The sequence below is a fragment of the Felis catus genome, chromosome A2 (genome assembly GCF_018350175.1).
Source record: "Felis catus isolate Fca126 chromosome A2, F.catus_Fca126_mat1.0, whole genome shotgun sequence".
Lineage (NCBI taxonomy): Eukaryota > Metazoa > Chordata > Mammalia > Carnivora > Felidae > Felis > Felis catus.
Genome location: NC_058369.1, coordinates 102,637,986 through 102,653,862, shown reverse-complemented (window position 1 = coordinate 102,653,862; position 15,877 = coordinate 102,637,986). Strand labels below are relative to the sequence as shown.

General features: G+C 37.2%; 1 long non-coding RNA gene across 1 annotated transcript in view; it reads right to left on the bottom strand.

Moving 5' to 3' along the window:
- The window catches only part of LOC123383887, a 229,516-nt gene that overhangs the window by 2,957 nt on the left and 210,682 nt on the right, over positions 1-15,877 (bottom strand). Inside the window, exon 3 of the long non-coding RNA XR_006594239.1 lies at positions 8,910-9,001. This is a non-coding gene — a long non-coding RNA (uncharacterized LOC123383887). The remainder of the gene's footprint in view (positions 1-8,909; positions 9,002-15,877) is intronic.

Genomic DNA, 15,877 nt, shown 5'->3' with positions numbered 1-15,877 from the left:
AGTAACACAGCAAAAAGTCTACAACTCCCTCCTTGTAGTCTACTTCTGAGCAATTGCTAAGTCCGTAGTGAAGTGAAGATGATCATATACAGTAAAGTATGTTTATAGCTCAGGAGTTTTGGGGGGACTGTTAGATACACTGATACCTAAATTTGTTTCCTTTATCTCACATCTCTATTTCCCCAAATATCAAACAGTGTAATCTCTGTTCTTCCATACCACTCAGGACAAAATGTTACATGAGGTATCTCCTATGAAGACACAGAATCAAACCATCGACATCTATATCATCATACAATGTTTATGAATATGGTCCACACCTGAACTTCCCTTTACACACCTCCCAGTCAATTATACTTACTCTGACTCTCACTCACTCACTCATTCAAAATGGAGGGCCTGTCTTAATCAAGCAGCAAGTTTGGGGAAACGTTGGTGGCACACAAATATACACTGAGAATTTTGTGTTCCAAATAGTTGAGAAATATAGTCCCCTGCAAAATTAAAACTAATAAAGTAAGATTCTGCTTTATGTAATTACATGTTTTAAAAATTAACCAATTGAAACTGTTTGGAGAACACTAATTGATTTTCTTAATCTTCCAAATGAAATCCAATACAACCCATTAGAGATGGAGTTGGTCATAGTCAAACACTGAAAATTTAATATACATTATCTATCTATCTATCTATCTATCTATCTATCTATCTATCTAGTTATTGTTTTAATTAATAAATTACATTTCTCAGAGAAGTTTTAGGTTTACAGCAAAATTTAGCAGAAACTACAGAATTCCCATATATTCCCTGCAACCCCCACACGCATATACACAACCCCTCCCATTGTCAACCTCCTGTTCCACAGTGGTATATTTATTAGAATCAATGAACCTACATTGACACACTGTAATTTTATTTTATTTTATTTTATTTTTATTTTATTTCATTTTATTTAGTTTAGTTTAGTTTTTGAGAGAGAGAGGGAACAGGAGAGGGGCAGAGAGAGAGAGGGAGAGAGAGAATCCCAAGCAGGCTCCACACTGTCAGCGCCGAACCTGATGTGGGGCTCAAACTCATGAATTGTGAGATCATGACCTGAGCTGAAATCAAGAGTCGGGACACTTAACTGACTGAGCCGTCCAGGCACCCTGACACCCTATTAATATGCACAATCCATTAATTCACATTAGGGCTCACTCTTGGTATTGTACACTCTTTAAATTGTTGATAAATATCCAATGACATCTATCCCCCATTGTAGTATCATACAGAATAGTTTCACTGCCCTAAAAATCTTCTGTGCTTCATCCATCTATCCATCTATCTCTCCCTTGAACCCCTAGCAACCCCTGTTCTTTTGGCTAACTCCATAGTTTCGCCATTTCAGAGTGCCATATAGTTGGAATCATAAGTGTGTAACCTTTCCAAGTGGCTTCTTTCACATAATAATACACATTTAATTTCCCCCCACATCTTTTCAAGGCTTGATAGATCCTTTCTTCTTTAGCACTGGATAATAGTCAGTTGTTTGGATACACCACAGTTATTTATCTATTCAATTACTGAAGAACTTTTTTTTTCAATATATGAAATTTATTGTCAAATTGGTTTCCATACAACACCCAGTGCTCATCCCAAAAGGTGCCCTCCTCAATACCCATCACCCACCCTCCCCTCCCTCCCACCCCCCCTCAACCCTCAGTTTGTTCTCAGTTTTTAAGAGTCTCTTATGCTTTGGCTCTCTCCCACTCTAACCTCTTTTTTTTTTCCTTCCCCTCCCCCATAGGTTTCTGTTAAGTTTCTCAGGATCCACATAAGAGTGAAACCATATGGGATACAGGAGTACTGATGCATAGGGGCACTTGTACCCCAATGTTCATAGCAGCACTCTCAACAATAGCCAAATTGTGGAAAGAGCCTAAATGTCCATCAACTGATGAATGGATAAAGAAATTTTGGTTTATATACACAACGGAATACTACGTGGCAATGAGAAAGAATGAAATATGGCCTTTTGTAGCAACGTGGATGGAACTGAAGAACTTTTTGATTGCATCTATTTTGGCAATTACAAATAAAACTGCTTTAAAATTTTAGGTGCAGGTTTTTGTGTAGACATGATTTCAATTCCTTTGGGTAAATACCAAGGAATGAATAACATACATTTTGACCTGACTAGTACATTTCTATGATGGTAAATGTTCATAAATTGGCCTCTGGGTCAGAACAGTAGACTCAGGAGATGGAATATGTGGATTTATACCACTGTTAAAAAGCAAAAGTTTTAAAAAAATGCTTTGGGCTAATTCACTAATTATCCAAGGAAAATGTGTGAAAAAATGTTAGATAATGTGAAGTAGCTATAGAGATGATATTTGGACATGTAATTAATATATTTATTTGAATAGTCTCTACCAATTTACTAGTCTCAAATGAATAGTCTCATACATCTTGCTATGGAGAGAAGGTAGGTACAAAGACTGAATTTCCATGAAATCTGGCAATAAGGTGAAAAATGAAATAAGCAAAGAATACTAGATGTTTTATATTAAACCAGTCACTTCAGTATGGTATTTTTTTTCTGAACAGTGATGCTAGATGGACAAATGATAGATAAACAGATAGATGACAGATAGATAGATATAAAACCATTTACACCTGTATCATCATATAATGTTTATGAATATGGCCCACACCTGAACTTCCCTTTACATACCTCCCAGTCGATTATACTTATTCTGACACTCACTCACTCACTCACTCACTCAAAATAGAGGACCTTTATTAATCAAGCCCTTAGTGTCTATTAATTATTTTAACTTTGAAAATTAGAGAAATTCCTTAGTATTGCTGGCTTGACCCTGATACTAGGTGTTGTTTTGTTTATACAGGTGGCAGGTAAGCAATAAAATGGTTAAACATCATCAGGCATATATTTGGTGTTTCTACTACCACCTCCATTCCCTCTGTTTAAAACCTACTCTCATCAGTTTTTGCCTCCAAAATTCCATCAAACTTGTTTCTGTCAATGTCATCAGTGACCTTCACATTATTAAATCTAATGTTGATTTCATTCCATTTCATCTACTGCATTTGACACAGTTATTCACTTCCGTAATCTTGCTTGGCTTTTTTACAGGGCTCCCTGCTCTCTTAGCTTCCCTTCTACCTCACTGCTCTTTCTTGTCTGTGTGCTTTGCAGGATCCTCCTCATCTATTTCACCTGTGATGGTGTAGCACAAGGATCAGTCTTTGGTCTTTTATACCTGCAGTCACCTGCTTGGTGATGTCATCCTGTTTCAATCTGTCACATCACATGTATGTTTATTCCCGGTGTTTTTATCTCCACCTTAGACCTCTCTCCTGAACTCTATATATATTTGTTGAATTAAGAAAATTGTGTTTTTAAGGTAATGGGTATTTGTAGAATAGTCATGCAAAGCTCTAAAGAGCAGATTGACAATAGTCAATAAATAAATTGGCAAGAATGTGGGAAAAAAAGGAACCCTCGTGCACTGAGTTTTTGGTAATGTAAATTGATGAAGCCAATGGGGAAAACAGTATGGAGTTCTCTCAAAAAATTAAAAAAATAGAAATAACATATGATCCAGTAATTCCACTACTGAGCATTTACCCCCCAAAATGAAAACACTAATTCAAAAAGATATAATGCAACCCTAGGGCTCCTGGGTGGCTCAGTCAGTTAAGCATCCATGTCTTTTTTTTTTTCTTGGTTTTCTTTTTTTTTAATACAATTTTTTAATGTTTTATTTATTTTTGTTTTTTTTTCAATATATGAAATTTATTGTCAAATTGGTTTCCATACAACACCCAGTGCTCATCCCAAAAGGTGCCCTCCTCATTCCCATCACACACCCTCCCCTCCCTCCCACCCCCCCCATCAAACCTCAGTTTGTTCTCAGTTTTTAAGAGTCTCTTACGCTTTGGCTCTCTCCCACTCTAACCTCTTTTTTTTTCCATCTCTTGATTTCAGCTCAGGTCATGATCTCACAGTTATGAGATTGAGCCCTGTATTGGGTTGGTTCCATGCTGAGCGTGGGCCTGCTGGGGATTCACTCTCTCCCTGTCTCTCTGCCCCTCCCCCACTCATTCTCTCTCTCTTTCTCTCTCTCTTTCTCTCTCTCTCTCTCTCTCTCTCTCTCCCTCTCCCCCCCCCATAAATGAACATTTAAAAAAAAACAAAAAGATATATGTATGCAACCCTATGTTTATTGCAACATTATTTACAATAGCCAAGATAAGGAAGCAACCCATGTCCAGTTATACATGAATGGATGAAGAAGATGTGGTATGTGTCTATAATGGAATATTACTCAGCCATGAAAAAGAATGAGCTCTTGCCATTTGGGACAGCATGGGTGGACCTAGCAGGTATTATGTTGAGTGAAATAAGTGAGACAAAGATAAATACCATATGATTTCATTTGTATGTGATATATAGAAACCAAAACAAATAAACAAACAGAAACAAACTTATGAATATAGAGAACAAAATGGTGATTGTGGTAGGGGGTTGTGAGGGGAAGAGCAAGATGTGAAGCAGATAAAGAGGAACAAAATAAATAAATAATGGAGATGAAAAAAAGAGAAGGAAGATAACACATCTCCTTATACCAATTTAAATTTGGTTGCATGTAACCAAAAAACATCCCCAAATTTACTGCAGAAATGCCTTCATTACCACAGGTGAGCTATTGAAACAGTCTAAAGTTTATTATTCCTTACTTGTACACAACAGAGGGAAAAGCTTATCCCTTTTTCAACTTTCTGACCAAAAGAACCAGGATTCCTTCTAGGTGGATCATCTTAAATCATGTGCTCATCTCAACCAATTGTTATGGCAACTGTGATAGAATTAATAGTGGACCAGCGAGAGTCCATATCTAACACCAAGGTTGACAGTTTCATAAGCAGAGAAACACACAAAGAGTAAAGGAACAGCATAAAGCTTGAAAAGCACTCAAGTTTTGAGGCAACATTTAACAATCAGTGTAGTTGGTGCATAAATTGCATATAGGTTTGCAGTGAAGCTGAAAACAGTTTAGCACTAGCATGGAAAAAACAAAAGCATATTATTTTAATTTTTTTTCAACGTTTATTTATTTTTGGGACAGAGGGAAACAGAGCATGAACGGGGGAAGGGCAGAGAGAGAGGGAGACACAGAATCGGAAACAGGCTCCAGGCTCTGAGCCATCAGCCCAGAGCCTGACGCGGGGCTCGAACTCACGGACCGCGAGATCGTGACCTGGCTGAAGCCGGACGCTTAACCGACTGCGCCACCCAGGCGCCCCAAGCGTATTATTTTAAAAGGACAAGTTGACATGCTCAAAGTGCCTTCCTTTTCTTTGGGAACTCAATCACTCGCCCTAAAGATGTGGTGAAGATCAAATGTTCTATGAAGCACCTCATGTGGATAGGTGTGCTAACATTTGATTTATTAAAATGAATAGTTTTGTAAAGATCACTTAAGCAAAGTTTTACAAGGTTTTAAACTCATTAGGAATTTATGACTACTTTTTTGAGTCCACAAAATGCTGAATAAAATAAAAATATAATATTTTAATAGGAAGTCTAAAGGCAGTTAAAACATTGGTACTCTCCTAAAAAAATATGTTTGAAACTCCATTTATTAGGATTTTATAAACCAATATGTCCATGAGGCAATAATGCCTATATTTCACTAATAGAATTCTAATATTTGAAGCTTTGCATTTTGCTTAAAACTTTCAATAAAAGTTTCAAGATAAGTGCTGTATTTTCACTTTTAGCAAAACTGGAAATTATCTTACTAATTGTCATGACTATTTTGCACCTACCTGGATTTCTTTTCACTATCTACTTATGGAAAGATAAATGGTCAAAAACTTGTATTTTTACTACTCCTGACTCACAACACCAATAATCTAGAACCCAGTAATAACATTATTATGCTATTGATAATTCTGTATTGTTTGAATGATAAGCATATATCATTTATTGTTTCCTGTTCAGAAAGATGTTAGGGATTTGAACTTACCTTCTTGTTTCAGAGACAAACACCATTCTCCACTAAAAGGAAATCCACATCTATGTCTATTATTCATTTTATTCTTTGGCCATTTTTTTCTTTATTTCCTGTTTCCTCACCATATCTATAATTGAAAATAGTGGCAACTACAACCATATTCCCAACCCCCACCCCAAACATGAAATAAATGTGTGCATTATCTTTGCACATTTACTCACTGTATCAGCATAGGGAAAGGGAACGGTTTCTCACTGTTTTGGGTCTCTGGAATTTGGTCGGGTCACATTTATAATTGAAGAGGATGGCTTATATCCAGACAGCCTAAGCAGCATCAAATATCCTTCTATAATTGATAAAGTATCTAGCCCCCATACTTTCTTTATTATAGTCATTGAATGTTAAACCATTGCTTTAAATTCCATCACAGGATCTCTCCTTCTCTGTATTATGATTATATAGGAAGGAGCTCTGAATTCCCTTGTCAAATTTATCTCTGAATAAGTGCTCCTATTCTATTTTATTTCGATGTATGACTCCCCAACCACTTAATGCATTTCAATAAAAATATTTATTTTACTATTTCAATAGCAGACTAGCTCTGTGATGTTTCTGGCTGTTCACAAGCTGAATAGCATTGAAAACACTATAATGTTACTGCTTGTCATTTATAAGTTAACTATCATTTGCACAACACAGTACTATGACATGATAAAATTGGTTCTTAGAAAACTGTTAGACACCTGAGAGAAAGCTAATATCATCTGAAATAGGCATTGGATTGTTCTCTGGAATGGAGTACATTAAGAGTTAAATGACCAAGAACTACTTGGAAACAGAATATCCCAATTCTCTGCCTTATTGAAGAAAGGATCAGGTGCACATACTTGAAAGAATTATCAACTAGGAAAAGACTGCAAATATAAATTTAAATTGTATATATAGACACCAACTAAAAGTAGAGGGGGAGGGGTGGCTTAGTGGTTAAACAACTGACTTCGGCTCAGGTCATGAGCCCACAGTTCATGGGTTTGAGCCCCTCATCTAGCTCTGTGTTGACAGCTTGGAGCCTGGAGCCTGCTTCAGACTTTGTGTCTCCCTCTCTCTCTGCCCTTTCCCCACTTCCCCACGTACCTGTGCTCTCTCTCGCTCTCTCTCTCTCAAAAATAAATAAACACTAAATTTTTTTAATAAAAAAAAGCAGAGGAGGAAACACTGTAAAACCATGTGAAACTATAGATATTCCCACACTTCCTTTAGCTACCTACTCCAGCTTTTAGTTATAGTTAACAAGGCTATCCAAAATTACTTACTATGGCTTCCGTCCTCCCAGACACCTTCTTCTCCCCTTCCCTCCTTTTCTCCTTAAATTCCCTGCTCTTTTCTTTCTTTGATTGTCATGATATTTGAAAAGTCAGTAGCAAAGCTTAAGTGTTTTATTTTTCAATGTAAAATTTACACTTTGTGTTTAAAATATAAGGAATATACACTTCCCACCTTGATGCCTCCCATCTACTTCTCAAAAGACTACCATTTCTATTCTAAAAGAAAGTAGAATAAGTTAATTATAAAACTAGCATGTTTTCGTGGAAAAATTAAAATGAAAGAAACAGCATGCCACCTATTCCAAGGAATTCTCTAGCAATCCTTTGGGTAGAATTATTTTCTTCTTTCTCTGACATCCCACAACTCATTTTATGACCCTTCTTTCATTCAATTCATATAATAATCATGCCAATTCCTATCTATTATTCCAGAATGTAGGTTACGACCATGTCTTAGTAGTCTCTAATGGGCCACAGTACATAACACATAAAGAAATCCTGATTTTTAAAAAAAGCAGTGGCTTTCCATATTCCTTAACATGATTTAACATGTCTCCAAAGTTACAGAGAGACTCCCCTAAAGATAGCAGAATGGGAAGCTGAAAAAAACAACCTTTTCTAAGTAACTAGATAGTAGTAGGAACAAAATATTAAGACAAAGTAACCAAGAAAAAGAAAATGTGATAACACCAAATACAAGCATTTTGAAACAACAGTCTTGCTATCATGCAAAATCTCCATCTAGCTTTCAGTTCTCACATCACAGAGCAGCACATCATTAAAAGTGAACAATTTTAGTCTACTCCCAAAATGGAAATGTAAGCAAAAGAGAGCCTTGAAAATGAAAGCCAACCCTAGAAGCTTGCATTTAAAATTGGAAAGCAGTCGTGGGGGAACGAAAATAACAGACTAATGCCTTACGGTGGTAAAACCTATATGTGTATAATATATGTTGCAGATCCAATTAACTGTCAGAATCATCAAGTAAGAATTCCACAGATAGTTAATGGTTGGTATTACTTGGAGAAGATTTTGGAGAAGATTTTGCCATGTCCCATAAACGATAACAGTCAATGTTCCCATGGAGAAAACTACAACAACGAGAAGAGAACGCTGTTTCTACCATCGTGACTTGAATACTCGAAAACTCATTGTCAAGAGCCAGCAGAATGGAGTGCTTATTCGAAGCAAGGGTTTGAAGTCAAATAGACATTGATACAAATCCGGGTTGTGTCCATGTAACTTTGGACAACTTGCCTAACCTAAACGTTTTCATCTGTAAAATCAAAATACCAATACATATCTATCAGGAGGGTATGTAAGCTACTTAACCACAGGGCCTACGTATATAAACATTAAAAAAACGGTCACTATTATTAGGAAAAGCCTGACTTTAACTTGACAGAATCTCAGATAAAAATAGTTTCACGTTGTTACATGAAACTATGAGACAATCTCACTTAATATAAGAAAGGATTTTTGTGATTGCATGGTTAATGAAACACATCGGGACATTAAAATGAGAGGTATAATTTCATACCTAAAGATCACCTCCTACCTTCATTTCTGTAACTGGCAGTCATCCCAGATTTTCTTGGGTGTACTGAGTTTGAAAAAAAAATAGTTTCCATCAATTCTTAGTGCTGTCATCTAGAAAACAAAAACAAAAACAAAAAGCACTGGTGTCAAACTAAGTTGAAGATCAAAATGCAAAGGCTGGCTTAAAAAAAATCTTTTCTACCACATGAATGATTAATTTCATAAAGAAATGAAAATCTTCTGCCCTGAGCACAAAGAATGTAACCATTACTGTGCTATAAATACCCCAGGCTCAACTGGGGGATAGAGAAGGAAAAGGACAGTGAAACTCATGGCATCTTTAAAAAGCTCTTTTCTTACAGGTTCTAAATCAAAAACAGATTATTCACCAAAAGCTTTTTGATACCTTGAAGGGTTTCTTGGCTGTTTCTTTGGAAGCTATCACTCACTAGTTCACACTGATGCAACATTAGCTGTCACTCAGAGATGAACTTCAAATTGCTGCCACATGGATGGAAAATCAGTACCAGGAAGAAAGTGTCTTTGTTAACTTAGAAAACATATTTTCTTTAAAATGGAAAGACTGACCATGTGATAAATGCTTTTCATATAATGGATAAAACCACTCTTTACTGCAGGAAGCATGCACTAGCCTTCTGAGACCTGGCAGCTCTCAGATTTTTTCTTTCTTCAGATCACATGCAAGATTTAGCTTTACTGGGTGCCTTCATAGCACCTACATCTTGCATTTTCCTCCTTCATCTCTCCATTTCCTTTATTCTTCTGCTTCAGGAAAGAGCAATTAAAATAAACTTGTAAGTTAGAAAATAAGGCTTTGAATAGAGATTAAAGGAGCTAGAGGTTATTTGGCAGACATTACATGGAGAATTAAAGTTTTTAAAAATGCAAAGTATTTTATAGTTATTCAATTTAATTCAACAAATGTTTGCTGAGCACTGAACATGTGCATGGCTTGATGCTTGGTATCATGAAAGAATATGAAGAAGAAACAAACAAGAAATTGACTTTCAAAGGACTTTAATGTAGAAGGCAAATATCTTAAAGTACATAAATGATTTGCAGTTTATTGTTAATACCTCAGTAGATCTAAAGGGGAGATTCAGACAAATCATTGCTGGGGGAGAGGCAGGTGTTATGAGAAACAATACTTTCCAATCGTTTTATCAGAGAAAGCTGAATACAGCCTCAGCTATAGCGGTAGACCTCAAGGGTCAAAAAGGCAGTCTAAATTGGGAGAATGATCACAGGTAATGGAGTCTGAGGATACTGAGGCTTCAAGACTGGTTGTAGCATAAGATAAATGAGAAGTGACAGGGAAGTTCTAAAGTGGTAGGCTGGCATTAGATCTTAAGATTTACATGTTAGGCTAGGGAATTTGGATTATAAGGAGACTTTATAACTTTGGAGCGGTGAAGTTACATGATCAGAGTTACAGTTCAGAAAGATAAATAGAGGGCTTGATTGGTGGTAGAAGATATTGGCAAAACCAATTTGAAGACTTTGCAGTAGTGAACACGAAAGCACAAAACTGAAGCATGTAGTGGGGATGGAGACAAGGGAGCATATTTAGAAACAGCTTTGGAGGGTATAACTGACAAAATTTGGGTCCTTTACTTGGTCTAAAATGTTAAGACTAAGTTTCTGTAAGAAAGTAATTTATAATAAATAATTAGGGAAGAAAGTGGGAAAAACAGGATCAGTTTTTAAACAGATTGATGGCAACAAGAAATTAACTACCAGCCAAATTTGGGGAGCCTCCTTAGGTGTCATACCAGTACCAGGCATCAGGATATGAAAAGGATCTGATAGAAAGAAAAATAATCTGGGTCACTTCATCAAACTATATCACACAATAATCCCATGTACTGATTATTGTTATTTTTCTAACAGATAGTTTAAAATTAGTTTCATATTGAAAAGCTTCTGTTTTCACCCAGTCTGGAATTTCAATAATTCTACAAAAATGTTTGCTTGTGCCTAAAGTTCAAATGTTCACAGAAATGTAAACACTGAGGATAGAAATTTGAAGTGGTCAAGATCAATTACATGCACAATGAACTTTGGATGTTAAAGAGAAGTTGATAATTCTTTTTAAAAATTCTGTAATAGGAATATATTACTAGGTCCTAGACTGCTCTAAACTTAAAATTTTGATGAACTGAAATTAGGAAGAACAACAAATAGAAAAATATATGGTGTTGATATTTGGTAAGTGGATTACATTTATATATTTGACTAAACATGGAACTTTATTTTAGGGCCTTCATTGTGAACTTTCCCAGCATGATTTAATAAAACTGTAGTATGTGAATGAATATACAAACTAGTGTAAGAGTCATTACTTTCATTAAGAATATTACAGTGAATAAATTAACCCAAAACAATAAAACCTGAGCAGTTGATATATGCAAGTCATTTACATCTTGTAGACTCATTTGGGGTAGGGAAAAATAAATGTGTTATGGTGGAGGTTTCATTAGCCCTTGCATTTCAATTGACTTCAAAAGCACACAATAAGAATACAAAAGCAATAAATATCATCCATAAACAAGAATACCATACAGGGTTGTGGCTTTTTTTTAACAAGATGTTCTGTGCCATTACACTTTAATAGTCCTGCTGAATTTTCAATATGAAAAAAGCTAAAGAGGACTGCCATAGTGCCATCACTATTCTGCAGCCATATTTTATCCTGTTTTATTACATCACTCTGCATTCAGAGCTACGTACATGATGATGTCTCATGGGAAATGCCAACAATGCTACAGGAAACCTTAAATGTAATATATTGGCATCTTTTGGCATTCTGTACCTGATGCTAAAGGGCTTGGCTTATGTAGTGCAAAATAAATACTCAGTGTAAGTCACATAATAACAGCATGTCATATCCGCTGGATTTATAAGCCTGAGGACTTATTGACAGATACAGATATTTTAAAGGTGTTTTCATTTAGTATCTTACTAGTATCCTGGTAGATACATACTGAATGGACCTTCTCACTGTACTCTTGGGGGGGATAACAAAGCCAAAAAGATTTTTTTTTGACAGGTAGCCATGTGCTCCTCTATTTTCACTGCATCCTTTGAAAGATAAGATTTCTTTTTAATCCTGTCTCGATCAGTATTATTTTTCAGAAAATTTGTATTTATTATACCAGGCTAGAATGAAAACTCTAGGCTTCAGTATTGACAACGCTGAGTTGGAATCTCATTGGTGATCCAACAAAGAGCTCTAGATATCAAAAGAGCAAAAAAATAAAAATAATCTCCTTGTAACAAACATTAAGAAAAATTTTAACTGATCCTTGAATATAGCAGTTATATGAAAAACACTTTGGAGATCCCTTTGGGGGTGAATTAATACATGATAAGCACCACTTGTCATAGCTGATGTTGCCTCCAGAATAGGCATTTTGTGGTAGTTCTTCTAGAACCATGTGATAAGGTAATCACAGACACCCAGGCTAAGACTGATGAGCATGACCCTGGAAAAAATATATCTCTGCTCCCTGGAGAGGGTTTGAAGCTCAGCTTCACTTCAGGTACTTCATCCTGAAAGACATCAGGGCCCAAAAGAACTTACACCTATCTGCCTACAACACACCTACACACCTCACCTGGCTCTCACTTGACCGTCTCTCTCTTCCTTCAGCTCTCAAGATTCGCCACTTCCTCAGAGAAGTATATCTTGACCACCCTGCCTAAAGTACCCCACTCCCAACTCATTTCCTTCTTATCACTCTCCTCATTGGCTTCTTTATATTATCAAAATCTGTAGTCATTGGGTTTGCAGATTTGTTTCCTTGCTTACTTGTTTATGGCTCTGACACCAGAATGTTATCTCCAAAGAGGGAGGGATCATGTCTGCATTTCATGACTTCATGCCAGCATCTTGCATAGTACATGGCACATGGTCAGGCTTAATACATATTCTGGAAGACGGTAAGAAAAGAATGATAAAAAAAAATTGAAGGAAGGAAGGAGGAAAGGAAGGTGGGAAGAAAAGAGGAGGAGGAGTAGGGATGAGAGAGGGAAGAGGAGGGAAGGGATGGAGTAAAAGAGGGGGCAGGGGAGGAGGGGAGACAATGGAACCAAGGAGGAAGAAGCAGCACATTATGTGGTTTATAATTCTTCTTGTTTGTTTTTTTAGCTAACTGGTACTAGTGTTTGACTAGGGTTGGATGACTTAACTGCTTTTAGTCTCACTTTTTTTTAAATGAAAAGAATAACCAGAGTTGCTTGATTGTTGCCAAGTCTAAATGACACAGTAATTGTGAAGCTCTCTGCAAGTTGCCAAGCATAATACATAAAATTTTGTAATCTATAAAACCCTAAAGAACTGTTAGGTATTACTATTAGCTGAAGTTACTATTTTCTCCACTAAGGATAACTACACAATTAATGGTTTCATTCTGGTTTCTCCTCCATCCATAAGCATATTGATATAAGGATATTAAGGATCACTCTTAAATGTATACAGTGTGTCTATTAACTGGTTGTTAATATGGTACTTGAGCATACCCTTACCACAGAGCAACATAACAACAATAATAATAAGTTAGATTGATGAACAGCTATTATGAGCCTGAAACCATTCTACAACTCTGAGCTCTTTTTATATCTTTTATCTCATTCAATCTTTACAAAATCCTGTGAGGTAACATATAATTATTTGTATCTTGGCTTAAAGTGAGTAAACTTAGGCACAGAGAGATTAAATAATTTGCTCAGGGATCCAATCCAATAAGAGACAAAAGTTGGCTGTGAAGAGAATATCTAGCCTCAAGGTTAACCGTCTGTACCTGTGCTCTGCAGAATTTTTTTTAATGTTTATTTATTTTTGAGAGAGAGAGACTGAGACAGAGTCCAAGTGGGGAAGGGACAGAGAAAGAGAGACAAAGAATCCAAAGCAGGCTCCAGGCTCCTAGCTGTCATCACAAAGCCCAATGCAGGGCTCAAACTCACAGACCTTGAGATCATGACTTAAGCTGAAGTCAGATGCTAAACAAATGAGCCACCCAGGTGTCCCCCTCTGCAGGATTCTTAACAGGAAATCTATCTATATAACTATAAGTCCTATGGAATTGTTTCTAGAAAAGGGTCTTGAATCTAGAATTGCGTTCAGTCAATAGAATGGTTCTCTTCTGCACACTCAGTAAGAACATAAAATAATGACCGGGAGATGCCAGAAATGAAAACTGTTTGACCACTTTTAAAAGAATTTTCAAAATACTTTGAAGTAAGACAAGTAAGGCAAGAAGACACTGAAGAAGGAGGCAGGCCACTCCAGATTGGTAGGTAGCAATTTTAATAAACAAAGGAAATTTTTTACAAGACTTGTCTTGGACAGTTCCAAGATGGGTAGAGCTCTGTACCTGCTCACCAGACTCTTGAAAGCTAATATAGAGGCTTTAATGAGGCTCAGTCATATATTCAGTCCATATGGTCTCAACAACATCTTATTATTTCAAAACTACATCTTTGAAACAGTTCCAGCTATGGGAATAGTGGGTGGAATGTACATTCCAAGGGCAAGGGAGAGGGTGAAGAACTTCCCATTGCTAGCTCATGGGCCAACTGGAGGCCACATCCTCTCGATAACCTCCTCCAAGGGTACTGTCCTTAAAGATTTTCAAAAAAACATGAATGGGCACCAGAAACTCTAAGATGTTTCTCTACACTTTCAGGGTCTCTGTAACTCACCCTGCCTCCTCCTACCTGTCCTTCAGAAGCTCTTCACGTAGTACTACTTGGTGAGTCCTATTACTGAAAAGTATGCTCTATCCCATTAGCTCTTAGGTTTGGAACAAAGTTAAGAATCACTGGTTTAACACTTTCTTACACCATACAGAAAAATAAACTCAAAAATTGGTGAAAGACCTAAATGTAGGACAAGAAGCCATCAAAATCCTTGAGGAGAAAGCAGGCAAAAACCTCTTTGATCTTGGCCGCAGAAACTTCTTACTCAACATGTCTCTGGAGGCAAGGGAAACAAAAGCAAAAATGAACTACTGGGACCTCATCAAAATAAAAGGTTCTGCACAGTGAAGGAAACAATCAGCAAAACTAAAAGGCAACTGACAGAATGGGAGAAGATATGTGCAAACAACATATCAGATAAAGAGTTAGTATCCAAAATCTATAAAGAACTTATCAAACTCAACACCCAAAAAACAAATAATCCAGTGAAGAAATGGATAAAAGACATGAATAGACTCTTTTCCAAAGAAGACATCCAGATGGCCAACCGACACATGAAAAAATGCTCAACATCACTCATCATCAGGGAAATACAAATCAAAACCACCATGAAATACCACCTTACACCTATCAGAATGGCTAACATCAACAACTCAGGCAACAAGAGATGATGGTGAGGATGTGGAGAAAGAGGATCTCTTTTGCATTGTTGGTGGATGCAAGCTGGTACAGCCACTCTGGAAAACAGTATGGAGGTTCCTCATAAAATTAAAACTAGAATAACCCTATGACCCAGCAAATGCACTACTAGGTATTTATCCAAGGGATACAGGTGTGCTGTTTCAAAGGAACATATGCACCCCAATGTTTATAGAAGCACTATAAACAATAGCCACAGTATGGAAAGAGGCCAAATGTCCATCGATGGATGAATGGGTAAAGAAGATGTGATAGAACTAGAAAATTGAGAAGCGGCAAGATGGCGGCTTAGGAGGACGCTGGGCTCACCGCGTGTCCCGCTGATCACTTAGATTCCACCTACACCTGCCTAAATAACCCAGAAAACCACCAGAGGATTAGCAGAACGGAGTCCCTGGAGCCAAACGCAGACTAGAGGCCCACGGAAGAGGGTAGGAAGGGCGGCGAGGCGGTGCGCGCTCCACGGACTGGCGGGAGGGAGCCGGGGCGGAGGGGCGGCTCGCCGGCCAAGCACCGAGTCTGGCTTGCAAAAGCGGAGGGGCCTGACGGACTGTATTCCCACAACAA